Source organism: Phyllobates terribilis, unplaced genomic scaffold, assembly GCF_046119375.1.
Source record: "Phyllobates terribilis strain yellow unplaced genomic scaffold, ASM4611937v1 Scaffold_5__5_contigs__length_657084704, whole genome shotgun sequence".
NCBI classification, from domain to species: domain Eukaryota; kingdom Metazoa; phylum Chordata; class Amphibia; order Anura; family Dendrobatidae; genus Phyllobates; species Phyllobates terribilis.
The window spans coordinates 88209285-88232442 of NW_027362765.1; the positions used below are offsets into that span (position 1 = coordinate 88209285).

The following is a 23158-nucleotide window of genomic DNA, read 5'->3' on the forward strand; positions in this document are numbered from 1 at the left end:
GTCTGGTTTATTGCAGGTTATTACCGCTGTGACCAACGCTCAGTCGTGTAATATGTAATACACACTCGGTCATGTAATTTATAATACAGACAATACACACTTATTGTGTGTATTGTCACAGAACAAGCTGCACAGTAGGCACATAAATAAGTGACACAGGCTGTCCCCAAGCGTTCAGCAAGATCCCAATCTCTTTGCACAGATGATTAGGGTCAGATCATTCTTCTAGAGTAAATATTTAACCCAAATTCCTGATTGCTAACTATACTAACAAGGAAGAGCCATTCCTGTGGATTAACAGGCACAAGTGAGTGCAGGAGCTGACGGAGCCACATGAGACCCCCAGGAAACGCCAGGTAGGAGTCCTATTTGATCATTTATAGTATTTTTGGGGAAATGTCGGTCTGTTCTACTCTACAGTAACGTCCCACCACTTTTTGAAAATTTTGAATGTCCTCGGCATAAACAATGTCTGCTTAGCATTGGTGTCCTTCTATGCGGTTGAAGGACCTGTAAGCCCCCTTGGTCACCAGGGCTGGGGACAACCCAATATGTTCATGTTTTTCTTAGGCCCACGCATGATCTTATCACAACTCCCTGATGAAATGAAAGTATTCCTGTGACTTGATGAAAGTGCACGTCCGCTGAGCAGGTAAACATCTCAGGTATGTATCTACCTATCACCTTCATGTGCCCTTTGCCAGACGTAATGAATAGGCTCCTATGGATGTGACTCCAACCCACCTGCATTTTTTTTGATAGGTGTTGAAAACCTGTCCTGACATGAAGGAAAGTTTTCAGCTTCTGGATGTTGTAAACAACAATGTTTTTATTCACTGATAACAAGCAGAGGTTTTAGAAAAAAAGATCTATTGGGGCTGATCCATTTGCATGTAAAGTGTGGTTGTATAGTGTGTTGCCTTCATTACGCATAGCCCTAGGGATGTGCGAAGAACGGCCAGTGGTGCAGAGCTCCCTTATACCAGCGCGGTCCTGTAATAGGAGCCTCTGGGGAAACAAGTTCGTTCATAACATTTCTTTCTCCTAAATCTTCCCCCATCACCTGTGAGTGATATTATTAAGAAGTGCAAGGAACCGCAGGAGAACGTTTTCCCCCCTGACTGCATTGTGCCTGCTGTACAATTTGGCGGATTAGAATAATGCAATGGCTATTTTTCAGGGGTCGGCCTCGGCCCCTTAAGGCCCCGTCACACTTAGCGACGCTGCAACGATCCCGACAACGATACGACCTGTCAGGGATCGTTGCTGCGTCGCTATGTGGTCGCTGGTGAGCTGTCAAACAGACAGGCTCACCAACGATCAGGGGAGCAGCGACATCGTGGAAAGAATCTTTCCACGATGTCCTGCTCCTGGTTACCAGCCTGCTGAAGCAGAAGCAGGCTGGTAACCATGGTAAACATCGGGTTACTAGGGGCACACGCGCACCTAGTAACCCGCTGTTTATCATGGTTACCACTCTGCTACGGTGAGCAGGAGGTTACCGCTCACTTTAGCAGGCTGGTAACCATGATAAACATCGGGTTACTAGGGGCACACGCGCACCTAGTAACCCGTTGTTTGTCATGGTTACCACTCTGCTACGGTGAGCGGGAGGTTACCGCTCACTTTAGCAGGCTCGTAACCATGATAAACAGCAGGTTACTAAGTGTGCGTGTGCCTCTAGTAACCCGATGTTTATCATGGTTACCAGCCTGATCGCTGCTCCCGCTGGTCACACACAGCGATGTGTGCTGACCAGCGGGAGGGCAACGACCAAAAAATGGTCCAGGACACTTTGCAGCGATCAGCGACCTCACAGCAGGGGCCTCATCGCTGCAAAGTGTCACACATAGCGACATCGCTGGTGAGGTCGCTGTTGCATCACCAAAACCGTGACACAGCAGCGATCTCGCTAGCGATCTCGCTATGTGAGACGGGGGCTTTAGTTCCAGTGACAGGAAATCTTAATCCTTCAACACAAGACATTGTGGACAATTGTAGCTTCCAACTTTGTGGGAACAGCTTGGAGAAGGCTCTTTTCTGTTTCCCATGACTGTGCCCAGTGCGCATGGTCCATAAATACATGGTTGGGTGAGTTTGGTGGAAGAACATGACCGGTCACACAGCCCGGATCTCAACCTCATCCACCACCTCTGAGATTGTGACCTCGGCCTCTCCCCAACCCTGGTCTGACCTCACAAATATTGTTTTGGATGAAGGGACAAAAATTCCCACAGATGTCTCCAAAATCTTGTAGAAAGTCTTCGCAGAAGAGCCGGAGCTGTTATATTTGCAGAGGGACCAACTTTATATTAATGTCAATGGATGTACAAGGGGAGGTTAGAAGAGCTCCTGTAGTGTAATGAGGAGGGGGCACATACTTTTATTTTCTAGATAGTGTATGTTTACTACTTTGCAAACCACTCAATTGCATGGCCAAAGTCAGTTTGCTTTCCCTATTGTAATTGTGACCAGTCTTGTTGCTGTGTTCTCTGGAGCCCCTGATGAGAAACCTCAAAGTTCTTGGGAATCTTAGTTGGCTCAAAAGAAGTCTTGTTCTGATCATTGTGAGAACAAGCCGGGCACTGATCAGCACAATGCTTGTTCAATGACTTGTTTGTATGACTTATGGGGGCTGTAAAATGATCTCCTCATGTAAACAGGAGATGTGCTACCAACAATATACAAACTGAATGGGAACTGAACAATGGTATTGACACTGTTTGCATCAGACACATGTAAAAGGGCCTGAAATGTCTTTCGCATTGTTATACTGCTAGTCAGAGCCTATGGTTTGAAGAAATCTGCCATTGTACAACCGCCCTTAGGAAATGTATGGCACTGCTTTTTTTGCATTGGTCTGTAATTTTTCAGTAGCCAACATATGTTGGGCACCCTCCTCTCTAGGACACCATTAAATCAGCACAGAATAGTATGGCTGCTACAGTGGCAGATTCACTTTAGGTCATTAGTTCTGGTCAGGAGACCTGTTGGCCGAGCTGGGTTGCATTTCGAGTACAAAACCCATATCATGGATGTTTGAGTCCACCTGACATATACAATAATAAATCCTCCCAACATATACAGTAAAGCCCCACATACACATAAGACTAACGTCAACCAAACCCAACGATGTAGATGGGTCCAATATCGGACTGACCCTTCTTTTGTTTTCTAAGAGATATGCTGCCACCGGAGATGTCCGGCAGCGGGTTTCTCATAGAGAACATAGGACCGCTCAGTAGACGGTGCGCTCCTGTTTATGCAGATAGCTGTCGGCTGAACCATCTCATCACAGCTGTCTAAACTGTATGAGGGGGCTTAAGTCCTCATGAAATATACGATAATTCCTCCTAACTAACACTACAAGCGCAGTGTGAATAGACCCTTGAAGTTGTAGTTTATATGTTTAATATCTGTGGAAAAGTGAATTAAGAAGCTGAGGCCCGCTCAGCTCGCTGCCAGGCTTTTTCATCATAAAGTAAGCCTTAATGATGGCTATAAATTTTCTAAAGGTCTGCTAACACTAGCCGGCTGGTGGCACTGAACGACAGCTGATCAGCTAGCTGAATTAATAATTGCCCCAAATAAGTATTTGCCCCTCAATGTGCTCCCTGCAGAAAATATGGCCTTCATACAGTCCCTCTTATGGTACATGCCTTCCACAAAGCCCTATCTTATAAAATATTGCCTTCACACTCTTCACCCTTATAAACTATAACAGCCACTATTTGCCCCCATACTGTTCCTTCATGCTCCCTCCATACTGTCCCTTCACACTCCACCCCATACTGTCCCTCACACTTCCCCCCATACTGTCACCTCACATTCCCCCCTCATGCTGTCCCCTCACACATTTCTCCCACCATACTCTCCCTTCACAATTCCCCCACTTACTGTTTCTTAACACATTTCTCCCCTTATTCTGCCCCCTCACTCATTTCTATCCCCATATTGTCCCATCAAACTCCCCTCATACTGTGCTCATACTGTTTTCTCAGTTTTTCCCCACACTCTCATCACACTCCCACCCCTATACTGTTCTGTCAGACTTTTCTCCCCCCACACTATCCCCTCACACTTTTTCTCCTCTGTACTGTGTCCCACACTATTCCACCTATACTGTCCAACACACTTTCCTCTGATACTATCTCATTTTCTCCCTCCCATACTGCGTCCTCACAGTTTTTTTTCCCCTTATCGTCTGCTAATTCTCCCCCATACTATCCCTCAAAACTCATCTGCATCTTTGGCTGAATTGAAACGCTTACATTATCATCAACCGTCCTTCTCAGTAGTGACATCAGCAGCTTGTTCAGGTGACATGGCTCTGACCCCGGAAGTGTCGGTGGTCAGGGCTTCAATTGCAATCGTGCCTAAAAGACGCACGTACAATTGAGTGCAGGGAGTCGGCGTTTTACAGGTTCACTGAGCATGGCTGTCAGTTTGACAACCGAATTAGGGAAAGGCTGAATCCCACTTCCGGGAGACAGTAAAATGCCCCTACCTGGGAAACACCTCAGACCACTGCATTAGATGGCTTAACAGTGACCCCTTGTTGGCTGTGCCCGGGGCAAATATCCCACCTACCCTCCCCTAGATATGTTCCTGGTTTGTAAATGGGATGCACAATACATAAGCCTTTTCTGACAATCTGGATGACACTTTACTGGATTGCCCAGTTTTCAAAACTACTGGAAGCTCTTAAGGTCCCTATGCAAAATAGACTAAGGCCGGCCGAACAACCCGATATTGAAAGGTAATGTCTATTGAGCCCCAACAACTGATTTTGGACTGCCATTTGCTGTGTTCTCAAAGAGATAATCCTTCTCCAGACATGACTATCAACGTCTTTTGCATAGATGACACAGGATTGCTTGGCCAAACGAACAGTCCTGTATATGGGACAGTCGACCGAGACAGCCATCGGCTGAATGATTGTTCTTCCAACAGCCATTTAAAGTGTATGAACTATTTTATTGATGCTTCCATAGGTTATCAAAAGCCATCTCAAACATTATGCAGCACAGCAAACATCATTATTTTTTAACTTCTACATATAAAAAATACTGGGCAAAATACTGGGCAAAAAGATGGAAAAATTGTGTAATACCTTTCGTCCAGCAGTCAATTATCTAGAAAGTCTAATAATCCAGAATCCTTTCAAACTAATATGTAGTTTCACTAGACCAGAAGTATTTGACTTTGCAGAGAAGAAATTCTTCTCATTACTCATCATTTGCTATGGACTCGTAAATTAACCAAATCTCACAATTTTGGTAGGACTGATTGACTATCCACTGTGTATGAGGGTTTAATGTCTGCCCTCCCCCCTAACAGCAGATATGGGAAGGGTGGAGTATTAAATGGCATGATTTATATGCCTAATCTTTAGTCACCTCACCAACAGAAGAATCGGCCAGTGGTTTTTCCATTTTTCCTACTGAGAACGGGTGAACGTTTGGCCAGGCCGAGTGTGTATGGTGAATTTTTGGGAAGGTCATGTGGAATAGAAGTGGAATGAGAGAGCAGTGGAGTAATTTTGGGCTAAGTCCCAAAAAAACCCAACTTACAGCACTTTACTCTCCCCCAGCTCCCGGCACATCCTTTAGACATTGCCTGGCTCAGCATACTTTAACACAGGTTCCACATGCGAGAATGACTCTGATGAGACAGGCACCCACTCTACCTCACTTTTAACTCAAAAGACACTTCTTCGCTGATATGTGTTGGACTCAAGACAGTCCTGCCACTTCTTTATGAGTAAGCCTTTGGCACTGCACGACACCTCCTCCTTTGGGTACAGTTGTGGTTGCACCTCCTACGATTAAGATTGTTACACCTCTGCAGGTTATTAGTCCTCAGCTACCTAAGATGTAAGCCCCCAAACACTTTAGATAGCTGCCAGCTAAATGATGGTTCGATCGTTTGTTTGACTGGTAGCTATTTCACCCAAATCTCACATACACAGTGTTCTCTATGAAAAATTCATTACCAGACTACTTTGGAGGCAGCTTACGCCTTAGAGAACAAAAGGATTGGCAGTCCGAAATCGCACATGCCAGATACTTATCTTGCCCGACACTCATTTTTCAGGGACCCCATACACATTAGACTGTCTTCTGGACCTGTAGATATTGGCGAATTTACCTGACGATAGTATAAGGTGTATGGGGGTTCTTCAGACCACACAGCTTTTCCATAGACAAAAATTTTGGTTGAATAGTTGGTTACTTAGCCACTAGATTGCTAAAGGTGCTTATATAGCTCCATCCTATTCCACAGCGCTTTAAACACATTATCACCGCTGTCCCCATTGGGGCTCACAATCTAAATTCCCTATCAGTTTGTCTTTGGCATGTGGGATGAAGCCGGAGTATCCAGAGAAGACCAATGCAAACTCCTTGCAGATGTTGTCCTTGGTGGGATTTGAACCCAAGACACCAGTGCTGCAAGGATACAGTGCTCAGTGCTAAACACTGTGCCCATGACAGCTAACTTTTCCTATTCCCCAAAACACAAGAACACTCAGTTGAAAGAGGAGAAAGCAGCTATCAGCCTCCTCTGACATTTGCTTATCTCCCCTGAAAAAAAAGGATCGGGATTTAAATTTCTACTATCTGATCCTTAACTTTCCTGATATCATCTGTTAGCAAAGAGTCAGGAGCCCACCATACACATCAGCCTCCGGTGAAATGGATGAGTTTCTCCAACTTCTAGTTAATGTGTAATGGAGGCCTATAGGCATTACAGGATACTACTCTGCATTTTTTTGTGCCAGCATATGGCACTGATATATAGGACCCCATGAATGATGCTATTAATTTATTTCATTTTATATTTATTCGTAGCTTCTATACCATAGAAACAGTTTACCTCTATGGTCTCCTTCACAGTCACTATAGGTCTATTTACACTGCAAGTTCACAATAATCTTGCAGTCTAAACAGGCTGCCAATCACCTGACGAAGAGCAAAATGCTTGCTCATTGGGTGAAATGATCTTGCACAAAAGATCATTGTTCTCGGCAGCGCATTGTCCTGTGTAAGCAGGACCTGTGCTGCTGAGAACAATAGCAGCCTATTCACACTGATCGATCTATTACAAATCGCTCAGTGTACATTGTTAAGAGCGGTCTGCCTGTATAAACCGATTAATAATGGGATATATTTACCCATCGTCAATCGTTTAGGGCTGCAGAATCGGGTATTGTAAAATCCAAGTATGCCTATTTATTTCTGAATGTCCACCACCAGATTCAATATCTGGCTTCTAAGAGAGAGCTGTCTTGTTCATGGAGTAGACCTCTTGGATGATGACAATTAGGATCCCATTGTTGGAGCTCCGATTTCCTTCTATATCCATTTCACTCAAGATTTTTTTTCTTTGTTTAATTCTAAAGTGGCAAAAGAAAAGTTAAGTTCACTCCGACAAACAAGTTTTACAATCTGGGGCGGACTTAGGAGAGCAGCACAAATATTTGCTTTGTTCCCTTCAATACTTGGTAGCTGCATTCCCTCTCGAAAACACGTTGGTTGACTTTCTTGGTTGTAAGGTTGTCAAACCTTATGCTTCTGGCCCCATGGCCTGCTACTGCTGCTGCACGAGTCACTGGGAGAAGATAAAAACATTGTGAATACCGGTAAATTCTCACGACAGAAAGAGCATAAAAAATATGGCTTGGAAGAGGAATGTGTGGTACACGGCAGAAACCTGGGCCTCATACTCTGGACTATAAGGTGGGTGGCTTCAAGGCAAATAGCTTCAAAGGTAAAGCCTGGACTGAATATACTATAACAACCCCCCCCCAGTTGTGAGACGTATGGGGGTCCATACAGGTTCTCAACCCATCGAAGTAAAGCAGAAAGTTTCTCTTCAATGACAGAAAAGAGATTTTTGAAAATGGTGCAAAAGTTTGCTAAAAAGTTGCAGAGCTTTTTAGATCAATGAGAACTGGGCAGATAGGGGTCAAAGTCAGAGCTGTTCACTGATATCTTCTCTTAGGAAATAAAGGGGATACTTACTTTTTGAGGATATTTTTTAAATGAATATAATTCGTGCTTAAAATAATTTTTTTGCAATTGGGTTTTGCTCAAAATTTTGCACCATTTGCCTTCTATAACCTCTGTGTTGCACTGTGTATTGCCGGCTGCAGAATGAGCTCGCCGAGTATCTGTTAGGTCTCCTTCACACGTCCTTGTAATTCCAGTACTGGAAAAACCAGTACCAATGAGGCCTGTATCCGTGTGCCATCCATGTGTCAGTGTGACATCATCCGTGTGGCATATGTATGTACAAGTGTCCATGTGTACCATCCGTGTGCCGTCCGTGTGCACCATCAGTGTGACAAGTACTGGAATAGAAGGAAAAATACAAATGACAGATGTTTAGGTGTTAAATGTGCAAAGATAGACAGACAGAAATATATCAGTGAGATATATATATAATCAGTGCATTTCATGTGCACTTTTCTGTACTTGTATTTATCTAATAATTAAATAAATAAAAGAAAAAAATGTCATGGGGTCCCCCTTATTTTTAATAACCAACTGAGGGAAAGCAGACAGCTGGGGGCTGGTGCTATTATTCTGGGAAGAAGCCAATATCCATGGAGGCTCCCAGCCTATTAATATCAGCTCACAGCTGTCTGCTTAGCATTTACTGTTTATTAAAAAGGGGGTACCCAAAAAAAATGACGTGGGGTCCCCCTTATTTATAATTACCAGCAAAGGCTAAACAGACAACTGTGGGCTAATCTTAATAGGCTGGGAAGGGGCCATGGATATTGGCCCCCTCCCGGACTAATAACACCAGCCCTCAGCTGCCCCAGAAATTGTGAATCCATTAGATGCACCAATTCTGGAGCCTAGCCTTGTCTCTTCTCGATTGCCCTGGTGCGTTGGCAATCATAGTAATGGTTTTGGGGTTGATGTCAGCTGTGCAATGTCCGCTGACATCAAGCCCAGGGGTTAGTAATGCAGAGGCGTCTGTCACACACTCCCATTACTAATCTCGTAGTCAAAAGTAATAAACATCTTTAATTGTAAAGATTACTCCACAACAATTACCCTCAATTACCCATTTATTACCATAAAAATAAAAGTAACCCAAAAGGATCCGCCTTAAATCCATAATAAGGAGGTCCCATGATGATCCCCGACTCTGCTACATCCAGAGGCTGTGGTATCAGTAACATTACTGCTCACCATGACAGCCAGCACACACTGAGAGTAGCATGAGAAACCAGCTGCAGTGACGAGCAGTGACGTCAGTAAGGTTACTACTGGTCACACATTTTTAATAACCAGTAAAGGCTACGCAGACAGCTGTGAGCTGATATTAAAAGACTGAGAACCTCCATGGATATTGGCCCCTTCCCAGAATAATAACACAACACCCCAGGCTGTCTCCTTTCCCTCAGCTGGTTATTAAAAATAAGGGGGACCTCATGCCATTTTTTATTTATTTATTTAGAGCGTGCTCTTCCCAGATGGCGGGTGCTGACTACAACTGTCCTCAGTGTTGCCTGTTCTCACTGATTATAGGGAGACCAGGTGAGGATGATGACAGTTGTAGTCAGCACCCGCGCCTGGGAACAGCATTAACTGTACTGCTTTCCCCAGCCACCGGAGCATTTCATTGTGGTTTGTGTCACACAGATGTCACATGAATGTCACGTGTGCAGCACGCATTTCCTCTGTGCCGGTGCCGGAAAAAAAAGGACATGTCTGACACACAGTGAATAAAATGGGAGTGTGTGTGTCCGTATTTGCGGCTCTTAAAAAAATAGCCCCAAACACGGACGTGTGAAAGAGGCCTTAGTGAGCTCGTTCTGATGGGAGAGCTCTTCTCAGTTGATTTATGACCACATCAAAGTTGAATGTGCAGGAAAACTAAGAGCCTGTAAAAGTCAAATGGTGCCACATTTTTTGTGAAAAATTACTTTTAGCTCCAATTACATTCTTTAAGTAAAAATATTGTACCCCAAAGGTGGACAATCCCTTCAGTTGTTAGTGGTAGGGCTATATCCTTCAACTAGCAAGTAATGGTTATTTTCTTTTTTATTGTGTAACATTCTTTGCTCTTGGGTAAATTTTGTAACCTTTTGGAAAACCCCTTCAGGTGTATGTTCACACAGAACTTTTTGATGTGGACTGTCAAGTGCTAAACTGTGACTAAGCTTCATAAGCTTAAGGCTGGAATCACACTGGTTGTACTCGGACTCGTATGCGAGGCTGCAGAGTTTGGGTCAGAATACTTACGGCCAGTCGGTGCATCGTAGTCAGTACGGATGTGGTAAACTGGCCTTACGCTGTGTATTTGGTGCAGATTTAAAATTTTACGGGCAATACTGTACCTACTAAAGAGTTATTTTCTGCGGTTAAATTGACCTGTGGTGCAGATTTTTAAAACCACCGGATGTCGATTGTTTGTGCGGATTCAGCGCCGGATTTTACACTTTTCAATGGAAAACGGTGAATTCTGCATCAAATCCGCAGCAAATTCCACAATGATTTTGCAGCAGATTTAGCTGCAGAGACGCTGTAGAAAAATCCACTCTAAATGTGCAAAGTGTGAGCTTATCCTTACAACTCAGGGTCTGTACAGAACTGGTGGTCCAACCACGTGAACCATAATGATAAGTTATTGTGCTAATATCGATTGGTACTTGGCACAATCTGCTCTGTCGGTATTTGTGAACGCACAATATCTCTCACATTTTTTTATTACGGGTTTGTGTCGTGGGAAATATCTATTCATGAAGTGCTCTTTTTATCTTTATGTCTGTCCAAAAAAAACCTCTTCATTGTGAATCTGATCCCGGCTTCATGTTTCTGCCAAATGATGGAATCACTTTATTTCGATGTTGCAGCACAGGAAAAAGTTCAGGCAGATAATTTTTGCCTCTTTTTCATGTATATGGCTCGTGATATTTCCATTCCGTTGGAGATCGTCCTGGCCGGATAGTGTGGGCGCTGCTTGATAATATTTAGGTTATCGCTACCGTACATGAAAGGCTTTGCAGATAGTCCGGGCTTGATTTGGTCTGACCACGCTGGAAAAAAAATCAAAGGTCTTGTAATCCAGTCTCTGATAACATTTTGAGTTGCTGAAATTTTTATTAATTTTCTACAACATTGATGCAGGGGGAGATCCTTGTTTTCAGTATATATTGGTGCCAATTAATGAGATTAAGGTCCCCCATACATAAGTCCACTGGACCACTGAATGTGTGTGGAGGTTATCAACCTTACCCGAATGTCCGGGGATATAAGGATCGGAACGTACAAATTAAAACGCCCGATGCTTTTATCCTCCCATTATATAAAGGGCATGACTTATTCTTCTTTCCCCACTGAAAAGACATGAATCCTCAGCCGATACCCAATGATCCAGAATATTTAATAATCCATCGCCTATTTGGTGCTGGAAGAGCAAATCTTTTCTAAATTAATTGACTCTGAAGTGACAATTTGTATATTTAATTTCCCAGAGGAGCATGTGACGCACCCCCTGGGCCATGTGCTAGGGATACCCGGAGCCGGATCTGGATAGGGGTAGTAGTCCTTGTGGCGGTGACCCGGTCCGTGCCCAGGGTGTCAAACTAAGTGGCAGTCTATGGCAGTAGATGTTAACTTGATTGTCGACTACGCCACCCGTTGAGTGCGGCTTTGACGCCGCCGCTGCAGAGCAGTCCGCTGTGGCCGGTGGTATATGTGCAACAGTGATGGTATAACCCCCAACGGGAGGGGTATGGCCTCAGGGCAGCAGGTGTGGATGATGGGGGTTGTGATGATGCAGAAAGAAGACTCAGAGTCAGGAGATGCAGTTCAGGGTTTTTACTTACTGGTGTTCTTTTGGTCACTCTGGCCTTGAGTGACCACCCGAGCCGTGCTGCGTCCACCAGGTCCTGGACTCGGCTAACCCCAGGCGATTCCGGAGCGTGGTCCTGAGCTCCCTTCTGACTCTCTCTCTCTCTCTGGCCGTTCCCACCAGGGATCCACCTGTGTCCGGCTCCCTCGGGTCTCTTGTTGGTTGAACCTTCCCTGGCTTCCCTGACCCTATGCTCGGTGTGCCATTCTGGTGGATTTGGTGAGGGTCGTGGCAGATCCTGCCCACGACCTCCGGTTCCTGGCTAAGGTTTGTTTTGGCCTCTGCCAGCTTGGGATCCGGTACCCTTGTCCGCCAACCCTTCACCCTTTTGTTTTTATTCTGGGGTCTTGGGGTTCCCTTCTTGTCTTTCTCTCTGGGTCCTTCTTTTCTCCTCTCTCCCTCTGCAAGCTTGGCTCTGGAGCTGGGCCCAGCCGGAGCCACAGCTCCCTGTCAGCCCTCCTGGCTGAGCTCCTCTGCTCTGCTCCTCAGGCTAAAAAGACCCTGTCCTAAGATGGTGCCCACCATATATACTCCCTCTATGTGTGAGCCCAGGTGACTAGCACCCAATGAGCTCCTAGCTTTACCCAGACTACTCCCCCTATCTGCCCCTACACTACTGGGATGTTCCACCCCCCTCCCACTCCAGCCAGGGACAGACGCTGTCGTACCTGCACATATACTGGTGGGAGTACCGTTGATCTGTCCCCCGGAAATGGGATGTATGTAGTGCATGCAGCCTACTGAGCTCAGTTCCACACTCCATCCTTACCCGGGAGTGGAATACCACACCTCTGGAGTGAGGTGCAATACCCCTGTAGCAGCCGAATCCTCAGGGTGCTACATTCCCCCCTGGTAAATCACAGCACGTCCTCGGGCTGTAAAAGAATAAAATATCCACAAACATACAATTTTTTTTTCAAAACATCATAAACATATAAAACACTATATATATATCAGCAGCATAATACTCTTCATATAAAACTTTTCATAAAAAACATTTTTGACCTCTGGCCACTTGTGCAAATTGTGACCAGGTAAGTGCCACAGTCTCTGGTAGAAAAACAGTTTCCTATAAAACCGGTAGGGGGCACTTTAGGAAGCGCAACTATATACAAGGGAAGGTGGCCGCTCTCAGTCCTCGGCCAGTGGGGAAAAGGGGATGACTGCTCAAGTCCTCAGCCTGTGGGGAGATGGGACACACTGGAACAGTTCACTGGTCCCAACGGGGACTATAATGGTAACAGTTCCTGTACCCTAACGGGTAACTATTTTACAGTTCCATTTACCGTACTTTAGTAGCGGCGTCCTCCTGATGCTTCCTCCCTGTATTCTTCAGACCCGTCCGGGTCCTCTTGCTCCTCCTGACACCTCAGCTCTTTCTCTGTCAGTCGGTGCACATGAAGGGCATAGGGTCCTTTGGCACATTGGTGCCGGGTGAAGGTGACCTCATCACCCAGGTAAAGATCACGACCTCTGTGTCCCTCCGGTAGGTGGGACTCGACATCTCTTCTGGTCACGAAGACGTCGCCGGGGGTGTGATGATCTCTGATGAAGCCCCAACCGTGCTGCAGTTGGAATTTGATTACAGTCCCGGTGGCACGGGGACCGTGGGCTGCACGGGGGTTCCTTTGGGTCCGGCTCTTTTGTTCTGCACTCTTTACTTGCAGCCGCTCCTCGCGGACCCGTCTCTCTCTCCGTTCTCGCTCAAAGGCTTCCAACTGCTGGCGGCAGCACTCCGCACGCTCCACTGCAGCCGCCCGGGTCTCTTGAGTGAACCCGATGAGGTCTCCTCCTGCGGGGTCCCACTCAAACTGCGCTTCCTCCAGCGAGAGCGGGGTCATCTTGACGGGCGCCGGAACCGGGATTAGGGGCTCATCCAGGGGTCTTTCTTTCCGGAGTCGGGGATGGTGGTACTCCGGCGGCCACACAAAGGGCTGCCCATCCGGGCAAGTGTGCTGGGCAAACAAGTCCTCACCCAGGTGCGGCACAGTGGAAGTTGAGGGCGCGGTGGTGGCAGCGGCGCCCGGGATCACTAGGCCTTGCGACCAGGCTTGGGGTACCCTGAAGGTAAAGGGCACCGTGAAGACGGCGGCGCACGGGGGCACTTGGCCTTGCGACCAGGCCGGTGGCGTCTCCTGCTTGGCCGCGCTCAGAGTTGAGGCGCGTGACGTCACAGGGGGCGTGGTCGCGGCTCCTGCTTGGGGCCTAGTCTGGAGCGGTAGCGGTGCGGCAACGGGCACGATCAGTGGGACTTCGGGCTCTGCGACGGGGAGCGGGGGTAGGCTTACGGTGGCTGGGCTCAGGGTAGTAACGTCCCCTTTACTTGCCTCCGTCTCTTCAGCTCCCTCTGCGGCGTCGTCTCCGGCCTCCGTCCCTTCTGCATCCTCTTCAGGGGCAGGCGTGCTCCTCGTTGCAGGTGGTGGGCTCCGCTGGCGGGTTCCAGCCTGCTGGGCCATCTCCCTGCTCCATTCCGTCAGCGTTTCTCGCTGCACCTGGGCCATCCTCCGTGCGAGGCCCTCCAGCGCGGTCTGTGCACGCTCTCGGTCTCGGGGGAGCTGTGCCAGGATCTCCACCAGGTCTTGTGGGGTGGTGGCTTGCATCAGGCTCCTGACCACAGGGTCGGTGCTGCCTGCCTCTCCCTCCATCTCCGGGTACGGCTCCTCTAGACTCCTCCAAGCTGCTCCCATCTTCTCTCTTTTGCTCTGTCTCCGCCCCCATTGAGGGCGGTCTGGGGCAACTTGGTGATTGTCAGTTCCAGGGGCAGACCCCCCACGCTGATGGACATCTCAATCATTGCAGTCTCTGCTGGTGGGGGCGGTCTTCGTTTTTGGCGCCATTCTTGGTCCTGGCCCACGATGGGAGGTGGCCTCTTGCCACCCTCTGGCACGCCCATAATGGCGTCCGCTCTGCCAGGGCGGGAAATCTTCTGAAATGGCGGGAACCGCTTCCCAGTGGCGGGAAACTCTGTGGATGGCGGGAAAAGACTGCAGATGGCGGGCAAATGGCGGGAAACGATCCGAGATGGCGTCCGATGGCGGGGACCCTCCGGAATTGGCGGGAGACTTCTTTTTACGGTAAATATGAACTTTTCTTCAGGCACGCAGTACCCGGTGGTTGCAGGCACGTTATCCTGCCGACTACGCCAAAGTTGACGCACTCCCTGGGCCATGTGCAAGGGATACCCGGAGCCGGATCTGGATAGGGGTAGTAGTCCTTGTGGCGGTGACCCGGTCCGTGCCCAGGGTGTCAAACTAAGTGGCAGTCTATGGCAGTAGATGTTAACTTGATTGTCGACTACGCCACCCGTTGAGTGCGGCTTTGACGCCGCCGCTGCAGAGCAGTCCGCTGAGGCCGGTGGTATATGTGCAGCAGTGATGGTATAACCCCCAACGGGAGGGGTATGGCCTCAGGGCAGCAGGTGTGGATGATGGGGGTTGTGATGATGCAGAAAGAAGACTCAGAGTCAGGAGATGCAGTTCAGGGTTTTTACTTACTGGTGTTCTTTTGGTCACTCTGGCCTTGAGTGACCACCCGAGCCGTGCTGCGTCCACCAGGTCCTGGACTCGGCTAACCCCCAGGCGATTCCGGAGCGTGGTCCTGAGCTCCCTTCTGACTCTCTCTCTCTCTCTGGCCGTTCCCACCAGGGATCCACCTGTGTCCGGCTCCCTCGGGTCTCTTGTTGGTTGAACCTTCCCTGGCTTCCCTGACCCTATGCTCGGTGTGCCATTCTGGTGGATTTGGTGAGGGTCGTGGCAGATCCTGCCCACGACCTCCGGTTCCTGGCTAAGGTTTGTTTTGGCCTCTGCCAGCTTGGGATCCGGTACCCTTGTCCGCCAACCCTTCACCCTTTTGTTTTTATTCTGGGGTCTTGGGGTTCCCTTCTTGTCTTTCTCTCTGGGTCCTTCTTTTCTCCTCTCTCCCTCTGCAAGCTTGGCTCTGGAGCTGGGCCCAGCCGGAGCCACAGTTCCCTGTCAGCCCTCCTGGCTGAGCTCCTCTGCTCTGCTCCTCAGGCTAAAAAGACCCTGTCCTAAGATGGTGCCCACCATATATACTCCCTCTATGTGTGAGCCCAGGTGACTAGCACCCAATGAGCTCCTAGCTTTACCCAGACTACTCCCCCTATCTGCCCCTACACTACTGGGATGTTCCACCCCCCTCCCACTCCAGCCAGGGACAGACGCTGTCGTACCTGCACATATACTGGTGGGAGTACCGTTGATCTGTCCCCCGGAAATGGGATGTATGTAGTGCATGCAGCCTACTGAGCTCAGTTCCACACTCCATCCTTACCCGGGAGTGGAATACCACACCTCTGGAGTGAGGTGCAATACCCCTGTAGCAGCCGAATCCTCAGGGTGCTACATTCCCCCCTGGTAAATCACAGCACGTCCTCGGGCTGTAAAAGAATAAAATATCCACAAACATACAATTTTTTTTTCAAAACATCATAAACATATAAAACACTATATATATATCAGCAGCATAATACTCTTCATATAAAACTTTTCATAAAAAACATTTTTGACCTCTGGCCACTTGTGCAAATTGTGACCAGGTAAGTGCCACAGTCTCTGGTAGAAAAACAGTTTCCTATAAAACCGGTAGGGGGCACTTTAGGAAGCGCAACTATATACAAGGGAAGGTGGCCGCTCTCAGTCCTCGGCCAGTGGGGAAAAGGGGATGACTGCTCAAGTCCTCAGCCTGTGGGGAGATGGGACACACTGGAACAGTTCACTGGTCCCAACGGGGACTATAATGGTAACAGTTCCTGTACCCTAACGGGTAACTATTTTACAGTTCCATTTACCGTACTTTAGTAGCGGCGTCCTCCTGATGCTTCCTCCCTGTATTCTTCAGACCCGTCCGGGTCCTCTTGCTCCTCCTGACACCTCAGCTCTTTCTCTGTCAGTCGGTGCACATGAAGGGCATAGGGTCCTTTGGCACATTGGTGCCGGGTGAAGGTGACCTCATCACCCAGGTAAAGATCACGACCTCTGTGTCCCTCCGGTAGGTGGGACTCGACATCTCTTCTGGTCACGAAGACGTCGCCGGGGGTGTGATGATCTCTGATGAAGACCCAACCGTGCTGCAGTTGGAATTTGATTACAGTCCCGGTGGCACGGGGACCGTGGGCTGCACGGGGGTTCCTTTGGGTCCGGCTCTTTTGTTCTGCACTCTTTACTTGCAGCCGCTCCTCGCGGACCCGTCTCTCTCTCCGTTCTCGCTCAAAGGCTTCCAACTGCTGGCGGCAGCACTCCGCACGCTCCGCTGCAGCCGCCCGGGTCTCTTGAGTGAACCCGATGAGGTCTCCTCCTGCGGGGTCCCACTCAAACTGCGCTTCCTCCAGCGAGAGCGGGGTCATCTTGACGGGCGCCGGAACCGGGATTAGGGGCTCATCCAGGGGTCTTTCTTTCCGGAGTCGGGGATGGTGGTACTCCGGCGGCCACACAAAGGGCTGCCCATCCGGGCAAGTGTGCTGGGCAAACAAGTCCTCACCCAGGTGCGGCACAGTGGAAGTTGAGGGCGCGGTGGTGGCAGCGGCGCCCGGGATCACTAGGCCTTGCGACCAGGCTTGGGGTACCCTGAAGGTAAAGGGCACCGTGAAGATGGCGGCGCACGGGGGCACTTGGCCTTGCGACCAGGCCGGTGGCGTCTCCTGCTTGGCCGCGCTCAGAGTTGAGGCGCGTGACGTCACAGGGGGCGTGGTCGCGGCTCCTGCTTGGGGCCTAGTCTGGAGCGGTAGCGGTGCGGCAACGGGCACGATCAGTGGGACTTCGGGCTCTGCGACGGGGAGCGGGGGTAGGCTTACGGTGGCTGGGCTCAGGGTAGTAACGTCCCCTTTACTTGCCTCCGTCTCTTCAGCTCCCTCTGCGGCGTCGTCTCCGGCCTCCGTCCCTTCTGCATCCTCTTCAGGGGCAGGCGTGCTCCTCGTTGCAGGTGGTGGGCTCCGCTGGCGGGTTCCAGCCTGCTGGGCCATCTCCCTGCTCCATTCCGTCAGCGTTTCTCGCTGCACCTGGGCCATCCTCCGTGCGAGGCCCTCCAGCGCGGTCTGTGCACGCTCTCGGTCTCGGGGGAGCTGTGCCAGGATCTCCACCAGGTCTTGTGGGGTGGTGGCTTGCATCAGGCTCCTGACCACAGGGTCGGTGCTGCCTGCCTCTCCCTCCATCTCCGGGTACGGCTCCTCTAGACTCCTCCAAGCTGCTCCCATCTTCTCTCTTTTGCTCTGTCTCCGCCCCCATTGAGGGCGGTCCTGGGGCAACTTGGTGATTGTCAGTTCCAGGGGCAGACCCCCCACGCTGATGGACATCTCAATCATTGCAGTCTCTGCTGGTGGGGGCGGTCTTCGTTTTTGGCGCCATTCTTGGTCCTGGCCCACGATGGGAGGTGGCCTCTTGCCACCCTCTGGCACGCCCATAATGGCGTCCGCTCTGCCAGGGCGGGAAATCTTCTGAAATGGCGGGAACCGCTTCCCAGTGGCGGGAAACTCTGTGGATGGCGGGAAAAGACTGCAGATGGCGGGCAAATGGCGGGAAACGATCCGAGATGGCGTCCGATGGCGGGGACCCTCCGGAATTGGCGGGAGACTTCTTTTTACGGTAAATATGAACTTTTCTTCAGGCACGCAGTACCCGGTGGTTGCAGGCACGTTATCCTGCCGACTACGCCAAAGTTGACGCACTCCCTGGGCCATGTGCAAGGGATACCCGGAGCCGGATCTGGATAGGGGTAGTAGTCCTTGTGGCGGTGACCCGGTCCGTGCCCAGGGTGTCAAACTAAGTGGCAGTCTATGGCAGTAGATGTTAACTTGATTGTCGACTACGCCACCCGTTGAGTGCGGCTTTGACGCCGCCGCTGCAGAGCAGTCCGCTGAGGCCGGTGGTATATGTGCAGCAGTGATGGTATAACCCCCAACGGGAGGGGTATGGCCTCAGGGCAGCAGGTGTGGATGATGGGGGTTGTGATGATGCAGAAAGAAGACTCAGAGTCAGGAGATGCAGTTCAGGGTTTTTACTTACTGGTGTTCTTTTGGTCACTCTGGCCTTGAGTGACCACCCGAGCCGTGCTGCGTCCACCAGGTCCTGGACTCGGCTAACCCCCAGGCGATTCCGGAGCGTGGTCCTGAGCTCCCTTCTGACTCTCTCTCTCTCTCTCTGGCCGTTCCCACCAGGGATCCACCTGTGTCCGGCTCCCTCGGGTCTCTTGTTGGTTGAACCTTCCCTGGCTTCCCTGACCCTATGCTCAGTGTGCCATTCTGGTGGATTTGGTGAGGGTCGTGGCAGATCCTGCCCACGACCTCCGGTTCCTGGCTAAGGTTTGTTTTGGCCTCTGCCAGCTTGGGATCCGGTACCCTTGTCCGCCAACCCTTCACCCTTTTGTCTTTATTCTGGGGTCTTGGGGTTCCCTTCTTGTCTTTCTCTCTGGGTCCTTCTTTTCTCCTCTCTCCCTCTGCAGGCTTGGCTCTGGAGCTGGGCCCAGCCGGAGCCACAGCTCCCTGTCAGCCCTCCTGGCTGAGCTCCTCTGCTCTGCTCATCAGGCTAAAAAGACCCTGTCCTAAGATGGTGCCCACCATATATACTCCCTCTATGTGTGAGCCCAGGTGACTAGCACCCAATGAGCTCCTAGCTTTACCCAGACTACTCCCCCTATCTGCCCCTACACTACTGGGATGTTCCACCCCCCTCCCACTCCAGCCAGGGACAGACGCTGTCGTACCTGCACATATACTGGTGGGAGTACCGTTGATCTGTCCCCCGGAAATGGGATGTATGTAGTGCATGCAGCCTACTGAGCTCAGTTCCACACTCCATCCTTACCCGGGAGTGGAATACCACACCTCTGGAGTGAGGTGCAATACCCCTGTAGCAGCCGAATCCTCAGGGTGCTACACATGCGTGTCTTATAAGTCTCCTCAGTCTGAAAATTCCAGACTTGGCATGTCACTCTCCACAAGGAGAAACCTTACCCCTTAGACCCCAATCCAGAGCCTCTCACTTAGCCAAATCAGATCTCATACTTTGCACTGATGAGGGGAAACACCCTGAAACACCGTGTCTGCAAATTTAGATTCTGTTTTTTCTTTTATCCTAAGTCATATTGCAAGGCTCGTTAAATAGTCGATGTTCATTTTAGGATTGCTGCTTCCAACAGGTGGTGTTAGAGTTCTAGCCCTCTTCTTCTCTGAAGAGTCTCCTCACTCTGACATGCCAGGCTTGGCTTGTCACTCTCCACAAGGAAAAATGTTACCCCTTACAGCTTAAAAATGTACAAATATTTGAGGATCTGAATTTTTTGAGATAAGATTTGAACAAATCCAGGAAAATGATAGCCAGTCTATTGGCCATTTGCTGGATTCATATGGACCAGGTTAAAGAATGATAATATATCACACTCGCCTGTCTCTGCCGCAGCAGCTCCTCACTGGTCCTCCACTTGCTCCCGGTGGTGCTTCCATCTTTGACTATAAAAGGACGTACGTTATGATGTCATAATGTATGTCACCCAATGTGGTCACAGGATATCATAATGTAGTAACATGCATCTTATGTACATCGTTTACCGACAGATGGCTTTAGGGGCTGGCAAACTAGGCAGTTGTATAAAGGCCCAGAAGTCCGGACCACAAGGAACAACATGATTCTCTGCTCCACTGTCAATACCAATAGTTTGCACTGAGATTTGTGCCAATGTAGGAGAATTATTTAGACGTTGTATAATGGTACTATTAAGACACTGTATGGCAGTTTAATTTAGGCATTAGATGGCAGCACTGCATGAGTTTTATGAGGGCAGTATACGATAATATGCTATTATGGATACCATTGTGCAGCATTAATATGGAAAATGACAAACTCTGCTTAAAGGGGTTTTCCATTTCCCCCTAAAGCAGCTTGTTTAAAAACAAACTGCTCCTTATTCACCCTCCCCGGGTCCGACACTGAGTCTCCTGCGTCTGTTATTGTCTGCAGCGCTGACGTAATGTTGAAAGCGCTATAGCCAATCAGTTACTCAGTCAGCACCCAGACAATCAATTGATGGATTGTGCCGTCAACTCGGGCAGAGCCGCTGAGCTCAGTGATTGTCACCGGGAACAGAGGCAAAGACTCCACCTTGGACCCGGGGATGGTGAGTAGTGCATAGTATTTTTATAAAAACCTGCAGCTTGAAAAATCTGGAAAATCCCTTTAATCCGACATGCTGAGTACCGATGTCGGGTGACCTTGGATCTGTTACTTTCTCATGTTTTTGTCTTCTTTGTGTAGCTTACAAGGATTTTATGAGTAAGTTTATGGCAGGTTTATTGTTACACGTGAGACATGTCATGTAGAGGAGAATATGGAGACTGAATGGGAAGGTCAGTAATATGGCGGTATTATGCTGGGGACTGGTCTAGTAATGATTTACTACATGAAATGACTGAATAATCCTATCTGTTATCATCTCTACCAGTAAGTAGTAAAGTAAGTCAACTGCAAGTATAAATCCTCCCCTCATCTTGTTCTTGTGCCAAGTTGACCTGGATTTAGTTTTTTCTTAGTGATAGTAGCTTTTGGAAAAAAAAAGTGTTGAAATTTAAAAAAAAAAACGTATAAAAATCCATGCATAAATTCTGCTGATTTAATGTGTCCTTTATCGTAACAAATCCAAAAGAATTCCAGTCCTTAGAGGGGATATCCACTCCTGTATTATGGGCAAAGAAAAAAATCGATACCTTTCTGTCTCCTCGCTTCCTATGCTGGCAGGTACAGTACATGACCGCTGCTGCTAGTCAGTGGCTGCAGCAGTGACCAGCACATGCCTTCCCCACCAGAAGAGGGAAGAACCAAATAACTGTCAGCAGGAGTCCGGGAAGTGCTCTAGAGAAGTCGCGGAGGATTAGTAGATGGGCATTTTTTTAATTTTTAGCTTTGAAAAGGTATGGAAAAAGCATTTAAAGGGGTTTTCTATTTGCAAAAACCTTCTTTTTGTTTAAAAAAACAAACTGTGCTTTATTCACACTCTCCAGTTCCAGCGCTGAGTCTCTGCCGCTGCTCCTTATTGACTGGGTGCTGACGTCCCATCAACAGCGTTGCAGACGATCAGTGAGCTCAACGGCTCATGCTGTCAACCCAGAAATCAGTGATTGGCTGCAGTGCTGTCAGACAATAACAGGCACCGGGAGCAGTGCGGAAACTCATCGCTCGACACAGGAAGGGTGAGTAAAGCACAGTTTGTTTTCTTAAAACATACTGCAGCTGGTACACATGTGTTTTGTGAAACCCCTTTAAGGTAGAAAAAAATATTGTGGGCGAAAGGCTCTCATACACTTTGGATTAAAGTCATCCCTTGATTTTGATAGGATTGACAAAACGTTTCATGTGTATTGGAACTCTCCCTGATGAAGAGAGAAGGATCGGAGATTTGTCCCACTTATCTTTGCAAAATTGTTTTAATTCAGCCGCTTTGGAGGGTTTCTGAGCATGAACTGCCTTTTTTAAGGTCATGCCACAGCATCTCAATCGGATTAAGGTCAGGACTTTGACTAGGCCACTCCAAAGTCTTAATTTTGTTTTTCTTAAGCCATTCAGAGGTGGACTTGCCAACCCATGTGCGCTTCAGTTTGAGGTCACGAACAGATGGCCGGACATTTTCCTTCAGGATTTTTTGGTAGACAGCAGAATTTATGGTTTCATTTATCACAGCAAGTCTTCCAGGTCCTGAAGCAGCAAAACAGCCCCAGACCATCACACTACCACCACCATATTTTACTGTTGGTATGATGTTCCTTTTCTGAAATGCTGTGTTACTTCTACGCTGTATGTAGTGAGACATACACCTTCACAAAAGTTCAACTTTTGTCTCGTCAGTCCACAGAGTATTCTCCCTAAAGTCTTGGCGATCATCAAGATGTTGAATTACTATGCCTAATCCTTTTTTTTCCCCCCTGGTGGATAAGATGTAGACAGTATCTTGCTCAATTTCTTCACTGAATACAAGGTTGACCAAATATGCATGTGTGAAACAGCGGTCAACCTGATCCGAGGTTTTCGGACACCAGAAGTGATGGATATTTTCCATTCCAGATTTTGCTGCAAATTTGCTACGAATCCGCAACAAATCTTACATGCAGATTTTGTTGCAAGTTGTGCTGCAGATTTCCACCGATTCAATCAATACACGTGAATGAGTGTGTTAAATATTTGGGTGTCTTCAACCTTTGCTTTGAGCCAGAGATCATCAGATAAGAGACCTCTTCTTATGTGCAGATGTTCTGCTGCTGCCTGATGAGAGTTTTCCTACATGCAGT

At 48.6% G+C, this 23158-nt stretch overlaps 1 protein-coding gene across 2 annotated transcripts in view; it reads left to right on the top strand.

Moving 5' to 3' along the window:
* Nucleotides 1-218: 218 nt before the first annotated feature.
* KCNJ16 (potassium inwardly rectifying channel subfamily J member 16) overlaps nt 219-23158 on the top strand; it is an 82716-nt gene continuing 59776 nt past the window's right edge. Inside the window, exon 1 of one of the 2 annotated variants that reach the window (XM_073682530.1) lies at nt 219-356. The gene's annotated coding sequence lies outside the window, so the exon portion shown is untranslated. Of the gene's footprint in view, nt 357-7487; nt 7740-23158 lie in introns of those variants that run through there. The other variant, XM_073682531.1, reaches the window with a different exon arrangement.